Source organism: Podarcis melisellensis, assembly GCF_964234715.1.
Source record: "Podarcis melisellensis genome assembly, chromosome: 1".
NCBI lineage: Eukaryota > Metazoa > Chordata > Lepidosauria > Squamata > Lacertidae > Podarcis > Podarcis melisellensis.
The window spans coordinates 70,624,529-70,652,051 of record NC_138528.1 but is presented as its reverse complement, the minus strand read 5'-3'; the positions used below and the strand labels follow the sequence as shown (position 1 = coordinate 70,652,051).

Sequence of the window (27,523 nt, the reverse complement as noted above, 5' to 3'; positions counted from 1 at the left end):
CACACGATACAAAAACAACTTCAGGGCACTGCTCTATTTTTGCTGAAGGCAATTCTGCATGGTTTATTTCCATTTATTTACTTTTTTTCCTCAGGAATTACAGTAAAGGTTTTCTATTTCATCCATTACAGCACAGTGTTTTTAACATTTGAATAGCTGCATCAATATGAATCCTTTATAAGAACCTTAAAAAACAAACTTTGCCAAGTCCCAGAATACAGAAGCTAATTCACAACCCCAGTCCTCAGCTGCCTCATGAATAAGGGAGACTGTGTGGCTGACACTTTGAAGCTGTAGCTGTTAAACCATACAGAATATTTACCTCAATAAATCATTATAAGAAACTAAGGTACAATTATACCCACAGAGAAATAAAATTCAAAACACTGATTTATGTGGTTCAGTTGCCTGTTCTCTTTTCCATCATGTTTTGAATTTTATGCATGTTTGTCATCTTTGGCTGTTTCCATGTGTCTTTTAACTAATGGGTCCTGCCTTTTTTAACATTGCTCATTAGGGTTGTTACTTTACTTTGACATCTAGGCATGATTTGCACAGCGTACAAAGTTTTGCATCTAAAATTAACTGTACCTTAATGTATAGACCCAAAAACTAAATGGGAAAAAATGGGAGAAAATGAGCTTAATTTATTTCAAGTTACGGTAAATGTGGTGCTGCTCAACTTAATTTCAGCTGAGATGCCATCTTTGTTGAGGACTTTGTTGGGGAAACTCTGAAGTTTCCAAACCATGGCAGTTTTTAATCAAAGAAACTACATTGTAATTACGTACTGCTTTGATGTTATTTTGGAAAATGAGACAGTCCAACATTCTTATTAATTAATTCACAATATTTTTACCTTACCCTTCAATACCTAGAGCAGCTTACATAAAAATAAAAATGTTATACATACCAAACATCTAAAACAGCAGACATAAAACTACAGCACAATGTAAAACAATTTCTAATCCAATAAACTAACAACAGTTTAAAATATTTTGAAAGATTCAGCAGATTTACAAGTGAAAAGATATAATAGCTTGGGGAAACTGGAAGGTCTTCACTTAGTACCACATAATAAAGTGGGTGCCAAAGAAGAGTCCCAGGTGGAAGCACTCTTGCCACTCTCTTCCTCGAGGTCGCTTGCCTTACTTCTGATGTAAGAGCTATCTGGAAAAGAGGGCCAAACTAGGTGAGCACTTAAGAGGTAGCAGGCAGCTACATATATTGCTTTTCTAAACACACCAAAAGTGCGAGAGCCCAGTTCTCACTGAGAAAGCAGCACACAGGGATGGAGAGGATTATCTTTTTGGTTCTCCACTAAGATCAAATTGGAGATTACCTGTGGGGCTTTGAACCTTGTGGTGAGGGGCACGGAGGGAGACTTCACTGGTGCCAATGGGGGACCTTTTCTACTAAGGTTCCTAGCCATGGCCATCTCCATTCCAGTCTAAGTGGTAGAGTAAAGAAACAAACCTCCCCTTCCTAGGTGCTGCTTTCACAAAAAGAATAAGGTTTATTATGTACTGAAGTTCTCGCCCTGGGCCAGCAGGGGGATAATGTAGGTAGTTTTTACTCAGGTCCGCATATGCAAATAAGGAATTGAAAGTGACATTCAGTGATTGGATAGTTACAGAAAGTTGTTACTGCTGCTTTGTAGTTGAGCTCTATATAAGCAGGTTGGCTGAACCCTTGAGTTCAGTTCTGTTCTGGCCTGTGAATAAACAAGAACTGTCTGAAGAATTGCTGTGTTGTCTGTGAACTGTCTGATTCACCCACAACTTAACAAGGTTCCCGTCCTATGTAATTAGCTAAGGAAAAACAGGATGTGTTTTTAAGTAGACGTCAAGTTTATGAATTATTACTACTACAGTTTGTATATATCAGGGATAGGCAACCTAAGCCCCGGGGGCCGGATGCGGCCCAATCGCCTTCTCAATCCAGCCCGCGGACAGTCCGGGAATGAGCTTGTTTTTACATGAGTAGAATGTGCGCTTTTATTTAAAATGTATCTCTGGGTTATTTGTGGTGCATAGGAATTCATTCATTTTTTCCCTTCAAAATATAGTCCAGCCCACCACATGGTCTGAGGGACAGTGGACCGGCCCACGGCTGAAAAAGGTTGCTGACCCCTGGTATATATAATACATGCTGCAACAGATAATGTTTTGTTCAATGGACAGTCCAAAAGCTACAGTTAACTGCAAGACAGTTAACAGAGACCAGGAGGCAGGATCGCAGCAGACATTTTAAAAAAACAATTCCATTAATTCTCTGTTCACTTCCAAGCTAATTCAAAATGCTCATACTATCTTTTAATAATTCATAAACATGTTCCATTTGTGTTTAAAGCATACAATATCCCAATACCTAAAATGGCATTGCTTCTTTTCCAATTCTCAGTAGTTAAAGAAGGACAATTGCTCATCCTGCTCCTCTGTTCAGAGAACAGGTTAGTGACATTCCTGTTTCTAAACTGGAAATCTCAGATAAAGGAGAAGATACAGAAAATGGACATAGACACTGGGGGACAAACAGCAAGATGGGGGGGGGGGGAAGCATGAAAAAGATGAGCTTTCAGTCTTAAAAAGTTCTCTTTCTTCCCTTGAATTTTCTGCAGTGTTCCACTTTTTCTTAGAGAAGACAAATCTGTAATACAGTAATTGTTCATTCCTAAGAACACTTCCAGACTGCCTCATTGTTCACACAAAACTTGGTTGTTACCCCACACTTCTGTCACTTTTCTAACCACAAAAAGTCTGATGAGAAAAGTGATAGAAAATTCCACTGGATAGCAGTGTGGGATAGCAACCACTAGCTGGCAATGTCATATAACCTCTGCACGAACATATCTGAATGAATGCTCAATAAATAGGAGATGTTGTATAACTTCTGTGCAAGTTTTGTGCAAAGATCAGCATGAGTGTTCCATAAATAGCTAGCCTGGAATCTCCTCGGGTTACTTCCAGGGTAGGCAACTGCAATGAGTTGCCTTTGAAAAATAGTTTGAAAACAGCAGATAGTATAAAATACAGCCTGGTGATCAATTAAGATCACCAATGAGGCTCACCTTCACCATGAAGTGATCCAACTTATGAGTATGCAAAAAAAAAAAGGCCTTTTCAGCGGTGCGGCCAGAATTATTGGAAACCCTTCCTGTAGAGGTCCGCTAGGATCCTTTATTGTTGGTGTGAGGCATGTTTAAAAAACCTTTTTGTTTTAACAGACTGTTAATAAGTAATTTTTAATCTTCTATTTTTAAAGGTTTTGCACCAGCTATTTTCAAATCTTTAAAATTGTTTTAGATTCTTATTCTTTGTTAGGTTGTTTAGATTGCTTCATTGTAATGTTACTTCCTTTTTTAATGGCACAATCCTCTGGTCCCTTTTGGTCCATTGAATTTTGAGGATCTCCTGCTCTGTGGATGAAGGTGGGTTTCATCCTCAGAGAGAGATGTATGGTCTTCCAAACCCTCTCTGAGCCATTTTGGAAAGCCATTTTGGTATGATGTCAGATAACAGAAATGTGTGTGCTATCTGGCCAGATGTGCACACCCTAAATTAACTTGTTGCCCTCAAATGTGCTGTCTCATCTCCAATGCTGAAGTAAAACTTAACTACCCGTCCAGTTGCTTTGAATACTTGGAAGAGAGGTTGCCTACCTCAGGCAGCAAAATTTATTCAGCCAACCATCCCATTCCATTACACCAGCAGCTCTGCCAACACAGATTCACTCTCCCTTGCCCGTTTTTGATTGCTTTGTTCTTAAATATTTATTTTAATATTGGGTTTATATTTAATTTTTAAAATTTATATTGACCTATAAGGTGTGGTTTTCAAAGTCTTGTCTCATAGTGTCCTAGACATTCCCTGGGTGCCCAGTGGAAAGTAAGATAACGCCTTTACCACCATCTTCTATCTTTGCTCCAGTAGTAGAAGGTATAGGGTGTTCTCATTTTGCCAAGTAAGCAAAAACAGTGTGAGATAAATGCACACTGCTTTACATTTTTTGGTCAGGCAAACCCAGTTAAAATGGTGGTACAACTGGCTCAGTAGCTCCTATTTCTGTCGGCTTTTGCACCCTGACATTTGGCCAGTTTGGCCAGCCTCTAGCACCGGCATGGATAACCCATATTTTCTTGCAATGTAAGTACAAGTTTCTTTGGAACTTGGTTGCAAAGAACATCTCTGCAAGAACATCTTTTATTGTGAATTCACATACCTGCAAAGGCCTTCTATACAACATGTGTCCTTTGTGCAGCACATATATTTTAAACATATAAAAAATGCAATACATAGTTCAGCCTAACTGGGATGGGAGCAGTGAGGAACGTTGCATCCTCAGACAGATAGGAAGAAGATAAGGGAAGAGAAGCATGTCTAGAAACTGAGAGTGCTTCCAGTTTCCCTTTTTTTCAGGAAGGTTTCATTCACATACCTGTGAGTTCAGGTTTCACATTTATAATTGATTAGGAGGTCTTGTGCATCAAACCCACTTCCCCAAAAGATCAGACATTTTGTGATAAGAAAAACTTATGGAGAAAAGTGCTGGAAGTGTGTGATAACACTTGCTTCAATGCAGTGTCATCCAATATTTTTGTAAACAATCAGAAATAATGCCCATTAAATAGCCAAAGTCATTTAATTCCCCTGCAAACAAACCAGGATGCATGCACTCCAACAATGCAATCCTATGCATGTCTACTCATTTATTTCAGTTATGCTTACTCATAGGAATAGAATGTAGATGTAGATTATATTTCACATATAAATATGGCACTGTGTTCTAAACCACTGAGCCTCTTGGGCTTGCTGATCGGAAGGTCCCTGGTTTGAATCCGTGCAACGGGGTGAGCTCCCATTGCTCTGTCCCAGCTTCTGCTAACCTAGCAGAAAAGCACACCAGTGCAAGTAGATAAATAGGCAAACGGCAGGAAGGTAAACACTGTTTCTGTGCACTCTGGCATTTGTCAAAGTGTTCGGTTGCGCCAGAAGTGGTTTAGTCATGCTGGCCACATGACCTGGAAAGCTGTTTATGGACAAATGCCAGCTCCCTCAGCCTGAAGTGAGATGAGTGCCACACCCCATAATTGCCTTTGACTGCACTTAACCGTCCAGGGGTCCTTTACCTTTACCTTTATTTCTCATTTGCTACTTCTGATGTCTTTTTTCTGGTACATATGGGAATATTTTATTATCTTCTGATTCTTGTTTTTACTGCAGTCATCTTGACAAACTAAGCCCATTTCATAAAGTTCTGTTTTCACCTCCTTTGGGCGTGCATTCTTTTGTGTCAAATTCTTCCTTTCTGAATTATTGACAGCTACAAATTCTATATATTTTGAACACTAGAAAAAAAAATGCTTATAGTAGTGTTGCCATATTTCAAACTAAAAATCTGGACAGAAAAACCGGCACTGCCAACATGGGCTGCCATATGTACAGATTTTCTTGGACATTTGACTGATTTCCACCCAGGGGTGGGTCTAACACAAGTATAACACAATTGATGGCTTAGGATTGGTGGCTGGCCAAAGTTGGCATCTTGACCTTATGAAGAGTAGAGGCTGTGGAGAGACCATGGAGAATATGCCATCCTAAATAGTACTATTACTTTGCATTTTACCCATAAATGACAATCCTTGTTAGATGGGGTATGTACTACAAGAGGCCCACCCAGCCTCTGCAGTTAGGCCGCCAAGTCTCTGCCTCTTCACCACTACTGTCTCCATTCCTTCATTTAGCTGCTCACTCTTGTTGCCAGGACTAGGGTGCCATTTGCTCTCAGTGGCAGTAGCACACACAGAGCAGATTCAGCCCCTTGTCCCCAAGGTGGGTTAGTCTGCCTGACCCTTTTACAAGTAACACTGTAAAATCATTAAAAAAATTCCTTCCAGTAGCACCTTAGAGAGCAACTAAGTTTGTTATTGGTATGAGCTTTCGTGTGCATGCACACTTCTTCATAATCACCTATTGTAAAATCACCTATTTATATTTTATATTTTGACTACAAAGCTGTAACTTTAAAAAGAAAGTGGTTTTCAACTTTCAGAAATACTAAGGGTGACTTTTTATACCAGGTAACTGTAGTCTAGCCACAAGTTGGGGAAAGAATAAAAATGGGTAGCATTCCTAAAGCACTTTCAAGTGTTTACAGTTGTTCAAATATATTGTTGTGTGTTGTCATCCTTACATCTACCTTAAGGTATTATTATTCCCATATTATAGATGAACAGATTGACTCTGAGACTAAGAGGGAATGGCTTGCCTATGACAAAGGTAAGATAAAAAAATGGCATTTATTGATTTGTATCTCAATTTCTTGCACCTTTTCTCTGAAGGAACTCCTTTCTTCACTGAGATTTCCTCCCAGGTAGGTGCTCACAGGATTGCAGCCTTAGTCACTATGCTACATTTCAGAGGACAGGTTTATAACCTGTAAATTGATGTTCATGTTATGGTTCCTGAACCCAAGTGTACTACATAGGTGGAACTCCCACTCTGTGTTTCAGACCACATAGGATTATTGCTCTGAAGCTCATATAACTCTTGCTAAATTGCAGCTTTCCACGTTGAAGGGCCCTGGTTATAAATGAAATATCCTTTTGAGGGGAAAAGATTGACTATTTGTCCTGTGTGAATAAGGTTGATTTGGTTATCATGATTTTATGATTTTGAATTGTGCCAGTGTGTTGCATTTGAATTGACTTTTTTTTTTTGCTGCCCTGGGAACCTTGGGTGGAAGGGTAGGATATAAGTAGAACAAGCAAACAAAGTAAGTTAATAAAACATTAGTTTCCCCCTATAGTTTCACCTTAAGTGAGTCCAATAGGTTTTGGAATTTTCTGGATCTTGCTTCCTCTCATTGAAATCTGAAATGGTATCCCTGCCTGTTCACTGCATTTTACTCCATCACACATTTTTCTTTCTTCTAGTACTTTAATAGGGAATTTAAGGCTTGCAGAGTCTGGCTCCCCCAAAAAGAACTTTCACGCAGCAATGAAAACATCAGGAAAAAAACATTATTTTTGAGGTTTCCATATAAAACCTAAAATGAAATGGTGCCAGATATTTAACTGCAGTTTGGTAATATTCCAGTGACTACATATAGAACTGTTTACTTTGTCTAGCACTGGTGCTTGAAAATCTAGTTAATTCCTCAAAATGAATTTTAGCAAACAGGGCCATATATTGCTTTGCTAAGAATAGGTGACCTAGGCTTAAGTGAAGTGAAATGTGAATAACAGAGAAGCCCTACGCTCAATACTTGTTTCAAGAAGAAGAGATACCACTGGGGTGCATATCTGCTTGGAAACACACCCTCTGATGAGGAAGCCCTTCTCCCTAATGTGTAAGAAGTGGCTGCTTGATGGTTAGAAAAACGCATTCTACTCATGCTCAGGGAATTTTTTTAATTTTTCCAGTATTAGGTGTTCTAGAGTTAAATCCTAGCATTGAAAACACCTGTAGAGGCTGAGATCTCAGAGGAAACTGATCCATACCCCTGCTGAGCTCTTGCGACATTTTGAACTAGAAATTAAAAACTGAAAGAGATTACTCATGTATTAGTTCCCAGCCGCACACTACTCAACACACAATTATTTTGTTTCTGCTAGAATCTTAACTGAAACTCACAATGCAGCCTCAAAGGAGTCCCCTGCTGCTGATGATTACAGAGAATCCCACTTCCTGCCACCTAAGCCCGTGCAACTCCCTCATTTTCACCACCCTGCAGAGATAAATAATGTATATTAATGTGAAAATATCAACAGCAGAATCTCTTAAATAGTGTTTGCAAAAATCAAACCTCTCTTCAAATCAAAATGATGCACATCTATTAATTTTGACCAAGGAAAGAAGAAAAACTCAAAATCTCCATGAAAAGGCTTTTGAAAAAGTGTTAGATCCTCTCCTTGGAAAAAAAGTGTAAGTGGGCTATAGATGGGATATATTTCTAAGAAAGAAACAAATAAACAGCCTCAAGGCTAGACCAGAAAAGCCTCTTTAAGGATGAGGCTATAAAGTGAAAATTGGCAAGGCTGGATCTGTTTTGCTTGCTATGCCCAAGTCATTAAATTGAGTAATGTAGAAAAACAATTATTTGCATCTTAATTATCTGAAACTTCTTTATATTCCAAGGCACATTCCACAGAATCTCTGCCTGCCTGGGGTTTTTTTTTATGCTGCAGCAACAGCAATGGGAAGTTTGCCCAACTGGACCCTGTTGCCAGAGAGGGACAATATCCCTTGCCTTTGGGGTGGCATGGATTCCTCTTCTGACTCTGCTTGCTCCTTTCCCTCATGCACTACAATGCAAGAGGATCAGCCCATAAACTGGACAGATCTTGAAATAAATAGCATTGCTACTTTTTTTAAAAAATGATTCGCCTCATAAATTCCCAGCAAGATTTAAAGAAGTGAAAGTATACTGTTTTAACTAAGTCATTGTGGTGTAGTGGATTGAATGGAGACTTAGATTGGGATGATGCAACTTCAAACCTCTGTCTGGCCATAAATTTCACTGGGTGGCCCACTCTCTATATCCCAGACTAGCCCACCTCACAGATGAAATTGGATAATCTTCTGGTTTGGGACCAGGGTATTTGAGGAGCCACCTTTTTCTGTCTATTGATTGCAGTCATCTTCTGAGACCCTGTCCACCAAGGCAGGTGCAGTTAGAGGGGATATAGGACAGGGCCTTTTCAGTGGCAGTGTCCTAATTGTGGAAACTCCTCCCTAAGGACATAAGACTGGCTTCTCCTGTATTGTCTTTCTTAGGCAGATGGCAGGTTTTAGGCAGCTTTCTTCCACCAGGTTTTTATGTCCCCTGTTGCTTCTATTTATATCAAACTAATACCTTGATTTTGATTCTTCATGTTATGTAGACTCAGGTCAAAGACTCTGATGAAGTTGCACTAAAAGTCAGTGGATTTTAAGCAGTGATGTAGTTTCTCACACAAAAATGGGGTATTTAGTACAATTAATCATCTGTTTTCTTGTTTTCTTTTTAACAAACCTCATGTGGCCACATCTAACTATATCAAATACCTCTGCTCAAGTCATATAATATTAATAATATTGGCGCCCTGGTATAGACATTTTTTTTTCAGAGAAGTGATCCTGCATTCTCTCACTGAAGAATGCGGAACAGGCCCATAATTGTATAAATTAAATAATCCATAACATGAAAGCTTCTGTTTATATCTGGTAGGCTTTATTTTTAATCTTACAATCCATAATCCTGTAGATAGGTTTTACGTGCAATGAAGTCAAGGAACTTCTTCTGACTCTACTATGGCTAGCATACAAGGTTCTAATATTCACATATCAAAAAAAGCAATAGGATGCCTTGCAGGGAAATGGTGTGGGGGGCGGGGGTTCGCTGGTACTTCTCATTTGGCAAATTCTGCTATGCACAGCTGCTAGACGGTAGTCCGGCTATTGCAGCTGTGCTGGACTGAGGTCCCTGCACTGGGGCAAGGGAAAACATTATTCCATGGAAGACAGTTGATCCAATGTTTGGTGACACCACTGCTTTCCAAGGATGTATTTATTTGGACTTGGTTTGTCATAACTTCTCATCAACTTGGTTGCCGAGATACCTGTCAATCATGTTAAGCAGGCACCTTCATGGTATTGTTTTTGGTGCTGATTTTAAAAAAAAGCAGGGTTGACTAAAGACTGAGGGTGAGTTAAGCCTTTTGCCAATGGGTAGTCCTTAGCAAGTCACTAACTCAGCCCAGTTTACCTCGTATGTTTGTTGTGAGGATAAAATGGGATTTCTCCCATTCATGTTGTACAGCAGGGGTGCCGATCAAAGAGGACCAGATTTGATGAAGTGAGCATGGGTGAGGGCCGACCAGAGTTGTTGACCTTTTTTTTAGAATTGAAGTTGTTGACCTTTTATTTTACCCCAGAAAAGTGGGCTTACCATGGAGTGACATGGAGCAGTCCATTCAACTACTGGATTCCAGACAGGCTGCCATTTCCCTACATCTTTGTCTTTCCCAATTAGCAGCTTCAGCCCTCTCTGCAGCTGCCCAAAAGCATCTATGTATGTTTCCTGACTCTGCTTCTGTCTCCTTTGCTCATTCATAGACTTTCAAAGGAGCCAAAATTATTCCTTACACTACTGGGCTACCCATACTTTATTGCGTACAGTAACAATGAGATTGCAAAAGGCAATATCCATTCAGATTGTAAGGTTAATTTTTTTCTGCTGTTCCCAAAACATGGTTGAGGGAAATGTGTAGACCCAGCAGAGCTGTGGTTCTCTACAAGTATATTTCTAGGTGCTATATTATTGAGGTGGGAGGTAGAAAGCTAGGAAAGTTGTTCCCACCCAGTACCTGCAAGTACCTCCACCCGGGCTTCCTGGGGCTGAGATTGTCTTGCCTGAGCTCCTGTGTCCCTATGTGGTTTAGGGATTTTTCTGCCACAGACTCTTTTATGCCTGCCCCTGCCCCAGCTCTAGCTCTGTTGTGGTTTCATTGTGGGCTCTAGTTCCAGTCGTTGTCTCAGCTATCCTTCTCCATCTGTATATGGGAACAGTGACCTACATATTTGGGGAGTTCTGATAGTGACTGAAAGGAGCATCTCCTTCTTTTGAAGGCAAGTTTATTCTCTCTTTCTCTCTGTGGGTGAAGTAGAAGCAGGGCCAGGTCCAGGTAATGGGCACTGAGGAGCCAGGGAGGAAGGCTCTTTCTCTCCATCCTCAGCTTTTGTGTGTGGAAATAATATAAGGCTGGTTCACATGTTTATCCAAATAGTGTATGAACAGTATACAGTTTATACAAATAGTGTATGAACAGTATACAGTGCTGTGTATTAATAAGGCATATCTGCATTGAGCTAATAATATGAAACATCCAGCCTCAAAATATTTCTACCCCTTTGGACCTTCACTTCTTTAAGCAATTCCAAATTTACACGTATATGTTTGTCATAAATGTATTCAGATGTGGGCTGCATCTGCTTGCATGGCAGAATGCATGTGGGTGGGGCGGGGGTTGATAAAGTAGAAAGCATACTTACAGAATCATAGAATCATAGAATGGTACAATTGGAAGGGATCCCAAGGATCATGTAGTCCAACCCCCTGCAATGCAGGAATCTCAGCTAAAACATCCATGACAGATGGCCATTTGACCTTTGCTTAAAAACCTCCAAGGGAGGAGAGTCAACAACTTCCCGACAGAGACCATTTCATACTTCTTGAAACCCAGTCATGCCTCTTTAGGGGCAGGACCATAACTCAGTGATAGAGTACATGCTTTGTATGCTGAAAGTCCCAGGTTCAGTCCTTGGCATGTCTAGATAGGACACCTGATTGAAACTCCAGAGAGCTGCTGCCAGCCAGTGTAGACAGTACTGAACTAGATAGTTCAGTGATCTGTTGAGTATAGGGCAGCTTCCTAGGTAAGACCTGTTGAAAAAGGATGAAGTGTAGATGAATGGGCAGATAGACAGGAGACCCAGCTCAAAATCTCTTATCAGTCACGAGCCTCAAAGCTCCTGTGCACATTGAGAAATTGCTTCTTAACATGTGGAAATTCATCTGGAGTATTTTAGATTATAATGGGTATTTGCCCTATGTTGTACTCAGGGTTATAAACCCACCTCACAGTTTGTGTGTAGGTTTTGTGTTGATTCCCACATATGTAGGAATCTGATGGCTTCAAGTGGCCTCACTGAGGCTCAGTGATTTTGAAGTCACTTCTTACTATGAAAAGTACTACAGATCTGACAACAACAATTATTTGAAAACAACAGTTAAGGTGAACATTGATTTTCCATCCTACTTCCACCCGCACTCTCTGCAAATGACACTGAGTAAAATAACTGCCAGCATAATTGCTTTGCTCCACCCTATATAAGGCAATATTATCATTTAGATGATCGTGCACAGCAAAGGTGTGGATCTGAATGTGAGCTTTATTTGTGTGAGCAGACAGCACCTGGGATCCAGGCACAAGCTGTTCCTACCCCCACAACGCTCCCCCTGTCCATGTCAGAAAGAGAAACATGACACTCTCATATTGTTTTTAACGTGCAGAGCTCAGCCTGCAGTTTGCCTTGCTAAGAAGTCCTTGTCATTATGAATGTGCATTTATGAGTGCATTGTACACAATCCTGGTATGCAAATGTGGAGCATTCAGAGAAGTGAAATCATTCTGTGTTATTATTATCTTTGTAAATTACATCTTAAGAGTTGCTTGGTTGTGTGTGCATGTGTGTGTGTGTTTTTGAGGACTTTATGATGGCAGTTTAGTCTCAGCCATGTAGCACAAAGTGTTTCTTTCATTATTAACAATAACTGAGCCAATGAAAATGCTTTTAAAAATACACCAGACAAGCAGTTATCCGGCTCTTCCTTTTCAACATCCACAAACCATCTTTTAGCATCTTATAAACCAGCATATAAAACAGCTTTGTAAACATCTGCTTTTCATTGTTAATTGTCAGGAAAAATTAGAGGCTTAAATGCTTCTTTTGCATCACTTCTTAATCCTGTAAGAAAAGCGCTAGATTCTCACCACTCTCCCTTTTCCAGAGCAGGTCCTTCAGACTGTCCCCCCCCCACACCACCTTTGTAAAATAAATAAATGTTGGCTCACATTTATTAATGGACAATTTAACATTTTAGATTTCTAAACATAACAACCCATTTTGCAGTGCTATGAATGAGTCACAGTGAATGCAGAATTTTACATATTTCCTGGGAGCTATAAAATGCAGTTTCTTTTATATTTTGATGCTTGCCCCCCAAATGCTTTTGAGGGCTGCTTCTATCTTTTTGAGGAAAACTTCAATGAAGTGCTAATAAAAATATGAAGACTTTCAAAATTCTCTATAAATGACTCTTCCCAGGAGCTGGTGAATGATAGCTAGCTGTAGGAAGCTCATAAATGAAACAGACATTTTACGAAAAAGTGGGGATTAAAAATTGCAACAATGCTTCTTTAGTTATTTATCTAGCAAGAAGCACAATAAAAACAATCTTCTTACAGCATCATAGTGTTTTGTTTTTAAATATTTTTTCCATTAAAAAATTTTAAAATCCCATTTGCTTTTCCCCTTCAACCCTATCCTCAGAATCAATGCTGGTGCAGTCTGCCTGGCAAAGATTTGCTTCAGGTACTGTTCACAATACACAGTAGCTGCATTATAGAAGTGGGTGGAAAGGCAATCTCTTGACAAAATATGTTCTACCTTTAAAAAACTATTACCCTTACTCTAGATTTGCCACATTTAAATCTTCTCCTTTTGCTCCTCTACTCATATGGGGGGGGGGCGGATATCTCACAAATATATGGTTTGCTCATCTTTAAAACATTTTCTTCACTTACAGTCAGTCAATTAAACATTTACTCAGTGTATTTATTTTAATTTCAGACTCTTTAAAATATAAATCCACCCAGCTGCATCTTAACAGAAAGAGGTGCCTCAGAATTAGAACTTTAAAAGGCAATGACAACAGGCAGATTATATTTTTGTTTTGTTTTTTCTCTGCCTTGGAATTATTGCTTTTATGTAAACGTTGACTTTTTATTACCAAAATTAAAAAAAAACCCTTTAATGAAGAAGGAAGGAAAGAAAGAAAGAAAGGGCACAAACAACAGTATTGTAAAACATAATATTGCTGTGATTTGCTTACAGCAGTCATTGCCAGTCTGGTGCCCTCCAGGGATTTTGGATGCAACTCTGTGCCAAGGCTACCTGAGGCTCAAGAGTTGTAGTCTAAAACATCTGGAGGGCACCAGGTTGGCAAAGACTGTAATACTGGAGCTAGAATCTCATTACTACCTTCTGATGTAATGCTTTCAAGGGAACTGATTATTGTCAATGTAGTCCATAGGGTAAAATTACATAACGCTGCTTAATGCATTTGTGTATTAATTTCCGTGGTATCATAAATCTAAGAAGCCTTAACATTTCATATCGCATTAGAATGTAAAGTCCCTTGTTGTGAAGGCTGCGTGTTTACTCTGCAAATAAAAATGCCCCTGTCTTTCAAGAGCTGTTGATAGAAACACTGGAGCTACCTGTAAAATGACTTCGTTCAAGTTAATCTGTAATTAAACCCTGATAATATTTGAAGATTCTATTTAAGAATGTTTTGCTGTTGCAATAAAATATAGTCTTCATTTGTAATGTGCTATTGAGCACTTTTAAATGTTAATGGATAATTCTTAGGTTCATTTGCTAATTATTCAGATAAAGAAATCAACACCGTTGGCCAATTCCCTGAAACCTTTCTCGCAGCAAGTCCATTTGCTGTTTGTACTTCCACAACTTTCAAAAAGTTAAGCATAAGTAAAAGTTAAAAGAATTATCACATTTAAGCTGAAAATTGAATTCATTTAGAACCCCCTCTAATACAATAAAGCATTATTAAATAGAGAGGAGAATGAGAGCCTTCTTTTGACTAAAATCTACCGTGCTTAATTTACATTTTAGAACTGATGTTAGCTAAGCATTTTACTAATTTTATCTGCTACCTTGACTGTGTGATATTCCTAATTACAATGTTTAATCCTTTACACTAAAGCATGCCACTGTTACTATTATTCTCTGACTCCATAAACTCTCTTACTTGCCTTTTTCCCTTCTCTGTGCAGCTTTCAAACAATTGGAAGCTTCATCCAAGCATTTACTGGCTTGTAATGGGGAAAACATTGGTTCTAAGAATATAACTGCTAGATATTAAGTACTATGTTATATAGTACATTTTTCTTTTAAATTAATAATAATAAAAATATTAATAAATAAATTTGTAATTATAATTATAAGCATTATTATTGAATGTGGGCAAAGTGGGATCAATATGCAAGCATAATATATGCATATACAACCAGCATATAGAAAGTTTATATAAATCCATCACTTCTGATAATGTTTTCCCATTCAGGCATCCACACGCAAGTGACTTAGACTACTCTTGTAAGCATGGGAATTTGGCTATAGCACAGATGTTCTTGTGCTCCTTTTATTTGTTTAAATGGGGCTTGTGCAGACAAACTTTCCAGCAGGTTGTGTTTTAAGCCCTCGCTCCCTGATTTGCCCCATGGATGTGTGTGGAATGAAAGGCAGTTAGCTTAATTTAGCTTTATCCTGCTCTTGACATCACTAGTGCTTTCTATGAATCATCTATATGTCATCTATATGTAGATGCAGCTATAGCTTAAGGAATGAAACAAACACTGTCTCTACACAGGTACAGTATCAATTGATTTAGGAGTCTTAGAGACTTCACAATTTGACTACTGAACTGGGGCAAAGTAATAATTTTATTTGTGTGACCACAGGCCATAACAAGCTAAACTTGGCTGACCCCATAAACAAATAAGGAATGCCCTTTGCCAGCAGTCCAGATCTACACCAATCAATGGAAATTGTGTCATTGATTTCCCAGGCTTGCAGACAGCAGCCTGTGATTCAGTATTCCTGGAGGCGATAAGCACTTAAGATTTTCACATCTGCTTTGGGAGAAATGTTTTTTCCTCTGCACAGGCACTTTTTTTAATATAAGGAAAGACTCAGAAATCAGGGACATTACTATGTACACTAGAGTAATCATCAATTAGCTGGCTTGGCTTCAGTAAGGAATTATGGCTGCTCAGGGCCTTTGCTGCCCTACTGCAGAGCTTCCTTAACTTCTACTTTGCAGCCCAATCCTATGCTTGTGTACTCAGAAGGACTTTCTTTGCAGGTACAACATTATCCTATTTTGGCAGAGAGACACAAAACTTCTTTAGAAGCTCTGGGTACATGCACTGGTGGCTGCACAACTAGAGATGATTAGAGAATATGAAAATCTGAGGCTACATACCTGTAAGCCCCCTGGAACTCAGCTGGACTTACTTCTGAGTAGGCAGTTGATAGGAGTTCTCAAGTTTCATATTTGCGTGGCGAGTTCCCGCCCCCCGCCAGGATAAATAAAGACACGAGACACCAAATTTAAGGTTAATTGGGCGAATTAGGCCACAACTTTATTGAATTCAGGAATGAGAGGCATTGGCATAGGCATTGGTCCTAACGACTATCCGGCTCCAGCCCATTTGCTGGAGACACGGGGAAGGGTTAACCTTATATCGGGGGAGACTCCCGTGAGGCACGTCGACTAGGAGCTCCCCCGGGTCACCGCTCTGGGGCGTGCCTTTGGCCCACACCTCCATAGGCTTCGGACAGGGCCACGCCCCCCGGGGTCCTTTAACGGACCACCCTTCGCTCGCTGGGGGGAGGTGATGGCGTTCCTCCCCCCCCACACATCCTCTTAACCCCTTCTTACCAATGCCTACCGCCAAATGCCGAGAAGTTGTGACGAGTTGCTACGAGGTAGGCGAAAAACCAAAAGGCCAGAAATTGCCAATTGGGAAAAATTCCTACCATGCCCCTTGCGGCGACAGACCGAAGTCCATAGCAAAGTCAAAGACCTACCTAAGCCTACTTAAAGGGAGGGAGGGTGGGAAAACGTGAGGGCGAGCCGGCGAAAAGAGGGCGAGCCCCCTCCGTGCCGGCTCTAAATAGGGCAAACCACGCCCCCCCAAACAGCCAGTGAATGGCTGGCTGGGGGGGGCTGGCCCGGCCGGGATTCCCCTGCTCTTGCGGGGGCTGGGACCAGCCCCCGCTCATGTGGGGTGGGCGTGAAGCCCGCAACCCCACCTCCTGGGCAGGCCGGAAGTGGCTTTGCGTGGCGAGTTCCCGCCCCCCGCCAGGATAAATAAAGACACGAGACACCAAATTTAAGGTTAATTGGGCGAATTAGGCCACAACTTTATTGAATTCAGGAATGAGAGGCATTGGCATAGGCATTGGTCCTAACGACTATCCGGCTCCAGCCCATTTGCTGGAGACACGGGGAAGGGTTAACCTTATATCGGGGGAGACTCCCGTGAGGCACGTCGACTAGGAGCTCCCCCGGGTCACCGCTCTGGGGCGTGCCTTTGGCCCACACCTCCATAGGCTTCGGACAGGGCCACGCCCCCCGGGGTCCTTTAACGGACCACCCTTCGCTCGCTGGGGGGAGGTGATGGCGTTCCTCCCCCCCCACACATCCTCTTAACCCCTTCTTACCAATGCCTACCGCCACACGAGCAATCGCTCGCCGCCAATACTCTCATGCCTGAAACCAATCCCTTATCCCCTTTGCCACATCCATCAGCCAAATATCATTTCCAGCATACGAGAGATGCACGCCATCAGCCAAATATCATTTCCCGCATCCGAAAGATGCACGCCATCAAACCGGTAGAGGGCCTCACACATATGCCCGGGTGGTCAATGACACTCCCACCCAGGGCTGCCACTCTACGCACCACCGCCCCATTTATGGCTATCGGGCACCTGCCATCTCTCCAAACCTGCCTCTCCATCCACGAGGCCCAAATAAAATAGTAGTGACGTTTGGGTAAGAGGCCTTAAGTTCCTCAAAATCACTAAAGATGTGCCACATCAAGTCGACTGCCTTTCTATAAGCTAACTCTTTTCGCCTAATTGGATAACCAAACATCTGGGGGGCCCTCCGCTGTCACTCTGGCCCTAATAGCGGGCAACATTTCGGCCCAGCACATTCCCCTTTGAGAGATCCAAGATATATTGATGTAGCTAAGGTGCGGCCCGAGACCGGAATTGATGGTGCGGACCCTGGCCCAATGCACCATGCTGTGTCCGATTATCCAGATGCGCGCCCTCATAGCTCCTGCACCCTAGGTCCTCGTTAATGGCATAGTTTCTATCCCAGTGGACGGTGCAGGGCCTATACTCCAAATATGCATCACAACGTCACCTGAAAGCAAAAGAAGGTAACAAAGCCAGGTCAAGTATACTGTGAACAATCACAAGGACTTACTAATATATCCTTTATATGCATCAGAGTTCCCTTAATGCATCAGACTTCCACTGCCCCCAAGTCCTTCATCCTTTCAGATGAGAGTCCCAAATGCACCGCTGCGGTGGGTAAACCGCTGAGGGTAAACCGCAGGCAGCAATCGCCCCTCGCATAACGTGCATGGACTGATGCCAGGCCAGGCCGGAGCCATCCCAATGTTTGATGAATGGACCTGAAACGGTTGGTCTCACGTACATGAATTGTTTAGTGTCCTTTACTGCTGATTGGTTTTGGAACATTGGACATGCAGGACTAAATTGGATCTGAACAAGGTCAGGTCTCTCAAACTACCTTGGGCAGCGGAATCTGGTTGGCCCTTACAAACCACTTCGCATAGCGCCAAAGGCAATGGAGTATGCAGCTGTAAATAACTGGGCCTTGTCCTCGGACCAATAGATACTTCTTAATTATTATTTTTTTTAATTAATTTTTTTTTTAAAATGTATTTATTATTATTAATATTATTATTTTACTTTTATTTATTTATTTATTTATTTAAGAATTGGCATAGAATGTCGTAAGTTAAGGGCCTTCTACCATCACTTTTAGAAGGCCGCAGCCTGCGCCAGCCCTACAGTGCCCTTCACCCTAAGAAGGCCACACCAGGGTCTCTGGATTAAACAACCTTACAGAAAAGGAGATTGCCGCCTACTGGATGTTTAAGAATCTTTGCTGCACGACCCAAGACCCTCCAATGTACCAAGTATTGCAGAGCTTCAGCCTTGGTAGGAGGTGTGTCAAGCCTAGGATTTTTTATTTTTTATTTTTTTTTAATTTGCCTTGCGGTGTGTCAAGCCTAGTTTTTTGTTGTTGTTGTTGTTTGTTTGTTTGTCTTGATTGTTTTTTACTATTATTATAATTATTATTTTATAAATTTGCCTTGAAACTCCATAACATCCACCCAAGCCTTTTTATAAGATCTAAGCATGGGCGGGGCTCCTGAAGCTAATACTCCCTTCAGGACATCACGTTCTCAAGGCTCCAAAGATGCTCCCGGAATGGCTGTGGCAATTTGCTACGCCTGTGCATCCATGATGCCCTTGATAACCCCAGGGTAAATTTGGTAGAGAAATAAATGTTTAATTCTAAGCACAAAAGGACAAAGGTCTGGGACAGATTTGCCACCCTAGGAGAGTGCGAAAATTGTTTAGACAGGACACTGCCAACCATTTGATTGTCGGCCCAGAAGCATACCTGGTGATTCCTGAACTCTTCAGCCCGCAAATGCCATTGTACTTTTCCATGCACTAACCTTCAGGTCCGACTTGACCAATTAGAGAGGCGCACTCAGTGTTGCGGAGCGCGCAGTCCAGCTTAGCCAATCACCCGCAAAAGGGGTGGCCAGGTGACACTACCCAGCATGCAACGTTGAGGTGACCGAAGCGTGACTTTACGCTGGCCAAGGGTGACCTTCTTGAGGGGAAGAAGTTGCAGGATTAATTTTTGAGTGCTGCTAGCCTCTCCCTTGGTAGGTGGGATGTCTGTGCAATTGTGTCCAATTCAATATCCAAAATAGGTTATGGTCAAAACTGGACCCTCCGTTTGTCTGCCACCAAAGGTACACCAAGCTCCTCAGGTGAAAACCTCTAAAGTAGAAGCGCAATCAGGGCTATTACTAATGATGGGGGAGACGAGTTATCGAGGTAATGGGTCACCCCTTCAGAACCAGTTCTAAAGCGAAGAGCCCAGTCCAGAATTGCACTAAATGACTCAAAGTGCACAAGCTACTGAGCACGCTATCGGCATAGATTTGTCTATGGAATAAGCCCCCTCAACAGGGTGAATTGGCAGGAGACGGAAAGTCAGCTCGATGTCGCAATTAGCCAAGAGCGCGCCCCTGTTGAACCTGCGCATACACTTTATAGCCTGATCAAAGGAGGCATATTTCACAGAATAAGGCTTCTGTGGTATTGCATCATTGACTGAGCCACCTCTAGGGTAGGGTAGGTTGTGGATCATAGGATACTCTCCTGGAGTCTATGGGGGGACCATGCCTAAAGGTGAAATGAGTAAACCCGCTATAGGTGGCTCCCTGAAGGGACCGGCCACCCTCCCAGCCAGAAATTTCTTTTAATTTCTATTTTGCAATAGCTGGCATTTCCCAAACTGGTTTTGGGGGGGGTTCCCTAAGTTAGGGGGTAATGAAACGAGGATCTTGAAGCCATAAGAGAAACTCTTTCCCAGGGTACTTTGCTGCCTCTATTTTAGGGTATTTATTGAGAAGGGTTCTAAGAAGTGAGAGCTTAACAGAAGAGAACATCACAGTCAAGGGCCAAATTCATACCAGTTTGAGGCTGTTCTTTTTGGCGGGTCTGTGAGCTTTTCGAGACCCCTGGTGGAAATGCCCCCTGCTGCCCGGAAAGGGCTGTTTACCTTTGAAACATGAAGACGCTAGGTGGTTACCTAGGCACTTCTCACATTCATGCGCATACTTACAATTTGGCCCCTGGCACACACCCGTGTTGTACTCCCAGCAAAGTGGTTAGGGACTCGATTAGCTTCAAATTTTCCAAATTTCCTTTTTCCACATAGGGACCCATATGCTCCATCCAGTAATTCTGGTCGCTCAGAATGCAGCAGGTGGTGGGCAGCAGGAAGCTCTTCTGAATCGTCCTCGGTATCAGAAGGCTTACTTCTTTTGCTCTTCTTGGTCGAATGCTTCTCCTTACTTAGACTTCTTTCTCCCTTGCCCATCATTGGAGACTGGTGCTGTTCTGCAGCCGCTGACACTCCCTGTTGCCCCTGCGTCTCATCATCCGATGATGTTTCGGAGCCCCCTTCTATGGCAAAGGCTGAGGTTGTGAATCCTGTAGAATACTGTGAAAGTCTGGGGTATACTGAGAGGCAGAAAGGTTATAATTGTAAGCATGAGCCCTACCTCCCGAGGATCTGTTATTGGAAACCCAGGGACACGTAGACTGTAATTATGTGTGAGGATGCATAAATGGATTGCTACCCGAATGTGGAACCCTAAATAAGGAGGCCAAAGTGCAAGGGAGCTCCTCGCTATTTCGAAAGAGGCTGCAGTGACCATGGGTCTGAATTGTTGGTCAAAGGTTTCAAAAGCAGAGGAAACACTGACTAGGCCTGCAGGTCGCAGGGCACAGGAGGCTACCCTGACCCATCTTGGACACAGGACCCACTGTTGAATCATTGGCTGCTCTCAGCACTGCCGCGGTGGCCACGGAGGTGCCGGGGCGGTCCACAACGTTAGGTGGCGTATCTGGGATGCATTCTTGGGTGAGCGCAAGAGGTGCCGCTGCCACCTGGTCTGCAGGCCTATATTGCCTATAAAATGTCTGAAAAGCATTGAAAAGACTGTGCCGAAGTCTGTGGGTTACTAGGCACTACGAAGGCCTGAGGCCCCTCTTGGTTCCCTTATGCCACCCCCAGATTCAGCGGGCATTACAAAGCCTGGGACCCCTCCTGGTTCCCTTGTGCCACCCCAGATATAGCTGCATTTAGCTGGTTCTCTTGAGCAGACATAGTTTGATACCCTTAATTAGCCTGGTTCAGTAAAATCAACGCCAACTAGCTTGGATTATATGCGTGAGCTGCAAGCAATATCACGGTAGTTCAGTATTGTCTGCACTGATAAGTTTAAAGGACTCAAAGATGCCTAACTAATCTCCAACAAATTGTATTTAGCTGCAAACAATATCACTGTAGCTCAGTATTATCTGCACTGGATAGCAATCCAAAATACCAGCCCACACCTCAAAGCAATGTATCTAGAGGAATATTGAGTTTGTAATAAACAGAAGAGAACCTTTGATAATGTAAGCAGCTATGCAGCAAGCTAGAGGTAGAATTATGAATTGTACCCCAGCAATACAGCAGTGAAAAATGATAAATTGACTTATGCAACAAACCTATAAGCAAGCAAAGCTCCCAAGAGCCCTTAAGCACTATTATCAAAATCAACCAAATGAATTAAATTGCCAGATTAAATATATACTTGTAAACTAACAGATAAAATACCAGAAAGAGATGAACGTAGAAGAGGCATGAACTATTTACTTTAGATTCCCTATAAACCTGTATGCAAAGATCGCAAGAGATTGCAGGCGAAGAAGCCCTTCAATAAATCAAATGATATAAAACCCGGATCTCTTTTTCCTTATAACTATGAGTTGACTATACCAAATTATACAACTTAATGCCTAGACAGAGAGTAAGTGACACAGCTCCACAGAGCACCGCAAGCTGAATGAAATAATTTGAATTCCAATATACTGTGCACTAATGCTTCAATTTAATTTAAATGCATTTCGTAAATTCCCAGAATGAAATTCTTAAGAGTGTAAATATAAACAAAAGCAGTAAATTGATTGGAGGATATTAATTCTAAGATCAGCCTAGCCAGAGACGCTGTAGCCAGCTCTATACAAGCTTATGCACCAAGAGGAGGGGCTCCCTGCAGCCCCTTGCACGCTCTTTTAATAATGGCGCTTTCATCCTTTGTTTATATTGCTTATATTGTTTATATTGCTTTTGAATTTAAAACCAAGGAGAAAGTGAGGGGCACTCGAAAAGGAGATAGCTCCCACGTGGTTTTGCCTCTCCTAAAATGGCTGCCACCGCAAGGCCGCATGGGCCATCAAAATGGCGGCCGTAATGCATTCCCGTTGCCTAGCGACAATGAACACGCGGAAACACTTAACGCTAGCCCTTTAACACTGAAAAAAAAAAAAAAATTCCGCAGCCTACCCCTTATGAACGTTAATTATTCCCCTGGTTTTCTCGCCGGTTAGACTTAAAAGGGAGGGTTTGTAAAATAACTTCCCATGTGGAATGCCTATAGTAAAATGGCGGCCGCCCAGAAGGCCACGTGGGCGGATGAAATGGCGGCCGGGGCGCGCTGGTTGCCCAGCAACGGCGCAGCTGCTTCTGACGCTTTCCAAGTCTAAACTTCCGCGCGAAAATAAAACAGCCTGTAGAACTCACCCCCTCAAGAATGCTGCTGAAATGATTATTTAACAAGAAATTCTGCCCCTCACCCCGGCAGTAAAAAGAAACACAAACGGCACAAAACGCAGCCCGCTCTCCTCCCACAGCTGCTGTTCAGCCTAGTTGCACCGCGCTCCCCTGCACAAAGCCTTAGCTAAAAACCTGAAGCCCCAACAGCAAAACCTGATTGGATGGGTGCGCTGCGTCCTCCGTGGAATTAACAAAGAGGAGCCAAACGTTCTTCCTTGAGCTCCTTGCAGAACAGGCAGTCAGCAGTCGAGGGCAGGCAATGGATCACCAGAAAAAAAAACTCCACAAAGCTGAATAAATTCCTCTAAAGGGGGCATGCAAGCTCCTGAGGGCAGGGAACTTGCACTGAAACACACAGAGCTCCCTGTAAAACTGTAGACGTGAAAGAGATGCTGTAAGGAAAGCACACAAACACACACACACACAGTGATTTTAGCTCAATTACAGCTCTGGTGTTAAACTGCAGCAGCTGGAATGGAGCGCAAAGGGGGAAACCCCCAGAAGGAGAAAAGCCCCACAAAACTAGAGATAACAACTCCTGAAAATCAAGCAGTTTAGAAATCAAGCAACACCAGCAGCGAATGCTGGAAATTCCCTGTAAAAGAAAGGGAGCTTTTTCTGTGAAGCTACAGCATATTCCACGAGGAGCCCTGCAGCTCAAGAACAAAGGCAACAAAGAAGCAAGGCAGGAACGCTCCAGACATCGGAGCTAAGATCTCCAACAAGCAGGAACAGCTGATATGCGGGGAAACAAACGTGAGGGCGAGCCGGCGAAAAGAGGGCGAGCCCCCTCCGTGCCGGCTCTAAATAGGGCAAACCACGCCCCCCCAAACAGCCAGTGAATGGCTGGCTGGGGGGGGCTGGCCCGGCCGGGATTCCCCTGCTCTTGCGGGGGCTGGGACCAGCCCCCGCTCATGTGGGGTGGGCGTGAAGCCCGCAACCCCACCTCCTGGGCAGGCCGGAAGTGGCTTTGAGAGCTGTCAAGGACTTGTACTACTATTTTATTTTTTAAAAGACATGTTCAAAAGAAAGTTTTCAAAATAATGAGGTCAGTTTTTCTTCCAGAGACGTATCCAGAAAGATCTAGCTTGTGATGGCTGGATAAAAGAGCACAAATTTTGTTTTGTATTTTCTGAAACAGCACCTTCCTTGTTCACCATGTTAGCTATCCCAACTCTCACTTTTCTTTTAACTGTTAGCGATTTTTAGTTTCCTTAGCATTGAGGTACCCACCAATCTGATGTACCACTTTTTGCTCAGATAGCAGAGAAATGGGAACAACTATTTAAAAAAGAAGATACTTGACTAATCTCCAAGTAAATAGGTTGTCTGTTAAGGGCAACCTGCAGAAGAAAAGTGAATTGTCTCCAAATGAGAATGTTCTGTCAGGCAGGTGATAAGAGGCTTTGTCTACAGGTGGTGGTGGGGGGTCAACTTATTCAGAAACAACTTCCTGTACTGCAGACACAACCCCTGGGCATTCCTCTCTAAGTATTTCTGCTCAACATAAACTCCCCCTGGTATTTGACGCTAACATTTGCCTTTCATACTAACAGATCTTACGTGATAGCATTATATGAGGAATCTGTCAGGCCACAGTGTCAACCTGCACCACCCATAGACTTTCTAAGTTAAGGGTTCTGAGAGTAAGGCTTCTATTTGCATAGTTACCAAGGAGTAAGTCCCATTGAACTCCTTGGTACTTCCGAGTAAAAACATACATAATACCGCGGTATGAACGGTTCCGAGGCCATGCTTATTTTCTTTGGGGTGAAGTACCGTTGAACCACACAGGGGGTCTTGCTTCAGGATAAACATTCACAGGATCGGGCTGCAAAAAGCTTCGACAGCCTTTTAAGCATTTTACTTCCCCGAGACTAATTTTTCTTTTCCCTTCTCGGTTCCACATTTTGTTGAAATGTGTCTAAGAGCAACAAAAGGAACTTTGCGCGAAAACTCAGGAAAGAGCCCCGATTCCTCCTTAGCTGTGTGACCTGAGCGCGTCTTCCTAGTTTGCACTGGGCTCTTGAATGAGTTGTAGCTTTCATTTGCCTTTGCAAAGGGGCGAAAGAGAAATCTCTCCCCGCCCACCCGGGCTCGTTCAAATCCCGTCAATATCAGTTCTGGTCTCCCAGATCACATGGCTGGGCAAAGCTAATTGATATTATCCGGGAGCAGCCTGAAGAATCAGGATTTAAGTGGGCGGAGATGGGGTAGGAGGGAGAGAAGAGGATTATCAGAAGAATTTCCCTTTCTTTTATTTATTTCAGGGTTGATAAAGCGTACAGAAATTGAATGTTGGGAAATGATACCAGATCCTAAAGCAGCGCTTAGAACGTATATATTTTAAAAAAACCCGTCATGAATTAAAAAGCTGCAGAAATAAAATAAGACTTAGGAAGAAGCCTCGTTGTGTAGCTCTTCAGGCATGTACAGCCCCGAAAGGAAAAAGCAACTCCCCTCGGAGTCCGAGAGATCCCATCACAGAAGGGAATCCCATTGGCCGCTTCCGCGCCCTCCTGATGCTCATCCTCCTGGGTGATCTGATCTGATGCCCTTCTGTTCTTAACTGCCTTCTGCCATTCTCATTAGAAAGGTATTCAACTTCTCTTCCCGGTCCTTCCATTATTTTCGCTATGTTCTTATCAGGACCTTTTTTTAAAAAATGGCTTTGCAAAGCGGTAATCCTTAACGCTCCATTGGCAGGCTTTGGAACTGCCCCCCCCCAACCCGCCCTCTATATTTTCCTTACATGCCGCGGCTGCTATTCGGGGGACGGCCTCGAGGTGGCGTTTTAGGCACATAAACAAAGGCTTCTCCAAAGCGGCGGCGGCGGAGCGCGCGCGTCTTTTCTGCACTTTACCTCTTATTAGGCTAACGGTGCCGCTAATGTTTTGGTTTTGTGATCCGTCACGTCTGCCTTGTTAGGGGGGAGAGGGGGAAGCGCGCGGCTCCAGAGAAGCTCCTGACTCTCCTTGCACGCCGAAGAGCGGCACGATTTCACCAAAGACCGGGCGCTCAGTAAAACCCACCAGCCCCTGCCCACTTCTTTTTTTTTAAACTAGGCTTGTTATTTATTTTGTATCAGTTTGTAGGAGCGGGAATTGACACCGCAGAAGGAGCGTCTTAAGACTCCCTGCTCAGCTCCACCTGGCGCTCCGTGGCGGAGCGGACTGCCCACCCGATGTCTGAAGGCGCGACCGTAAATAAAGAGGGAGCCCCCCCCCCACAGCCCAGCTTACCTCCCAAGAGCGAAGGGTAACCTCGGGGGCGGAGGAGGAGGAAGAGGAAGAGGGAGCCATCCGAGGCATCTGTCACTCGATCAGTCCTTCCCGTCTCTGCCTGGCGGTGACAAACTTGCAGGACGCCTCGATCGCCTCCCTCCCCTCCCCCTCCCTCCCCTCTCTCTCTCCATCTGCCCCGCTTTCCCCAAGTCAGCCTTAACCCATCCACAAGTCAACCAACGGCTCTTCCCACCCTTCCTCCTCATCCCACACACCTTTCACTGGAGGCTGGGGGACCAGCAGTCCCTCGCGTTTCCTTCTCGCCGCCCCCACCCCCCTCTCTCCGACCCCCCCCCACTCCACCGCCCCAGTCAGCGTCCTCCCCTAGAGCGCGGAGCAACCAGCCGGTTGCCAGGATGACATTTCCCCTGTAAGGCTCTCTTTTTGAGACCCAGGAAGCAGGTAAGGATGCCAAGGACGATCCCGGCTGCGCAGGGCTTGGAGCAGAAGGCGCGAGAGCAGAGCAGGGAGCGAGAGCGAGGCGGAGGGAGGCAGGCAGGCGGGCGGAGGGTGGGACAGGGCGCCCAGGAGGGGAGCTGCCGAAAACACGTCTTAAACACAAAAATCTCCGCCGGCTCCTTTGCTCTTCTTCTTCTTCTTCTTCTTCTTCTTCTTCTTCTTCTTCTTCTTCTTCTTCTTCTTCTTCTTCTTCTTCTTCTTCTTCTTCTTCTTCTTCTTCTTCTTCAATTCTTTGCCTTTGCGTTTTGGAAGAGCTCGTGAGGTCCCACGCGCACTTCCTGCACTTTTGGTGGCCCTTTCCCAGCTTTTGATCCTCCCTCTTTTGGAGAGGTGATGGGAGGGGTAGAGTTACCCTATGATTAAAACACACACACACACACACACACACACACTAATTACGAGTTGTGTTGTCTTGACCCCTGGAAGTTTGCAGAGCCCGGGAGCAGCCCACCATGATCACAGTCACCACCATCATTTACCTTCTTCGAATACCTTCGCGGTAATAATTATTCTCGGTTGCTTTAAGTGCAATACATTTTATTGCCTCAGAGACCATCTACTGTTTGATTGAATTATTCATATCCCCCCTCTTTTTTGGTGTAGAAGACTGCATCTGGGGACTCTGATGTGACGTGTATATTTTTTCCTCCTCCCCCCCCTCCAGGAACAAAGGGAATGTGGAAATGAAAGAGAGAGGGGAGAGAGGCTGGCAGATGTGATGAGCTGCGGCGAAGGTGTATCCAGTTTGGCACTCCCCCTTCCTTCTCTCTCTCTCTCTCTCTCTCTCTCTCTCTCTCTCTCTCTCTCTCTCTCTCTCTCTCTCTCTCTCTCTCTCTCTCTCTCCTTGCTCTCTCTGCAGCCTCGGTGAATCACAGCCTTCCTCAGGCAGCCTGCCCTCTCGCACTGTAAGT

The 27,523-nt window shown here is 43.4% G+C and overlaps 1 protein-coding gene and 1 long non-coding RNA gene across 3 annotated transcripts in view; one reads left to right on the top strand and one right to left on the bottom strand.

Annotated features, from left to right (window-relative positions):
- Positions 1-26,418, bottom strand: LOC309378203. The gene is made up of 3 exons (XR_014171851.1): positions 26,112-26,418; positions 749-1,714; positions 1-682 (listed from the first exon to the last, which is right to left on the bottom strand). It is a non-coding gene; the product is annotated as an uncharacterized lncRNA (long non-coding RNA).
- Positions 6,260-27,523, top strand: part of SOX6 (SRY-box transcription factor 6) — a 451,295-nt gene continuing 430,031 nt past the window's right edge. The window contains exon 1 of one of the 2 annotated variants that reach the window (XM_081925936.1): positions 6,260-6,278. The gene's annotated coding sequence lies outside the window, so the exon portion shown is untranslated. Of the gene's footprint in view, positions 6,279-27,492; positions 27,518-27,523 lie in introns of those variants that run through there. The other variant, XM_081925935.1, reaches the window with a different exon arrangement.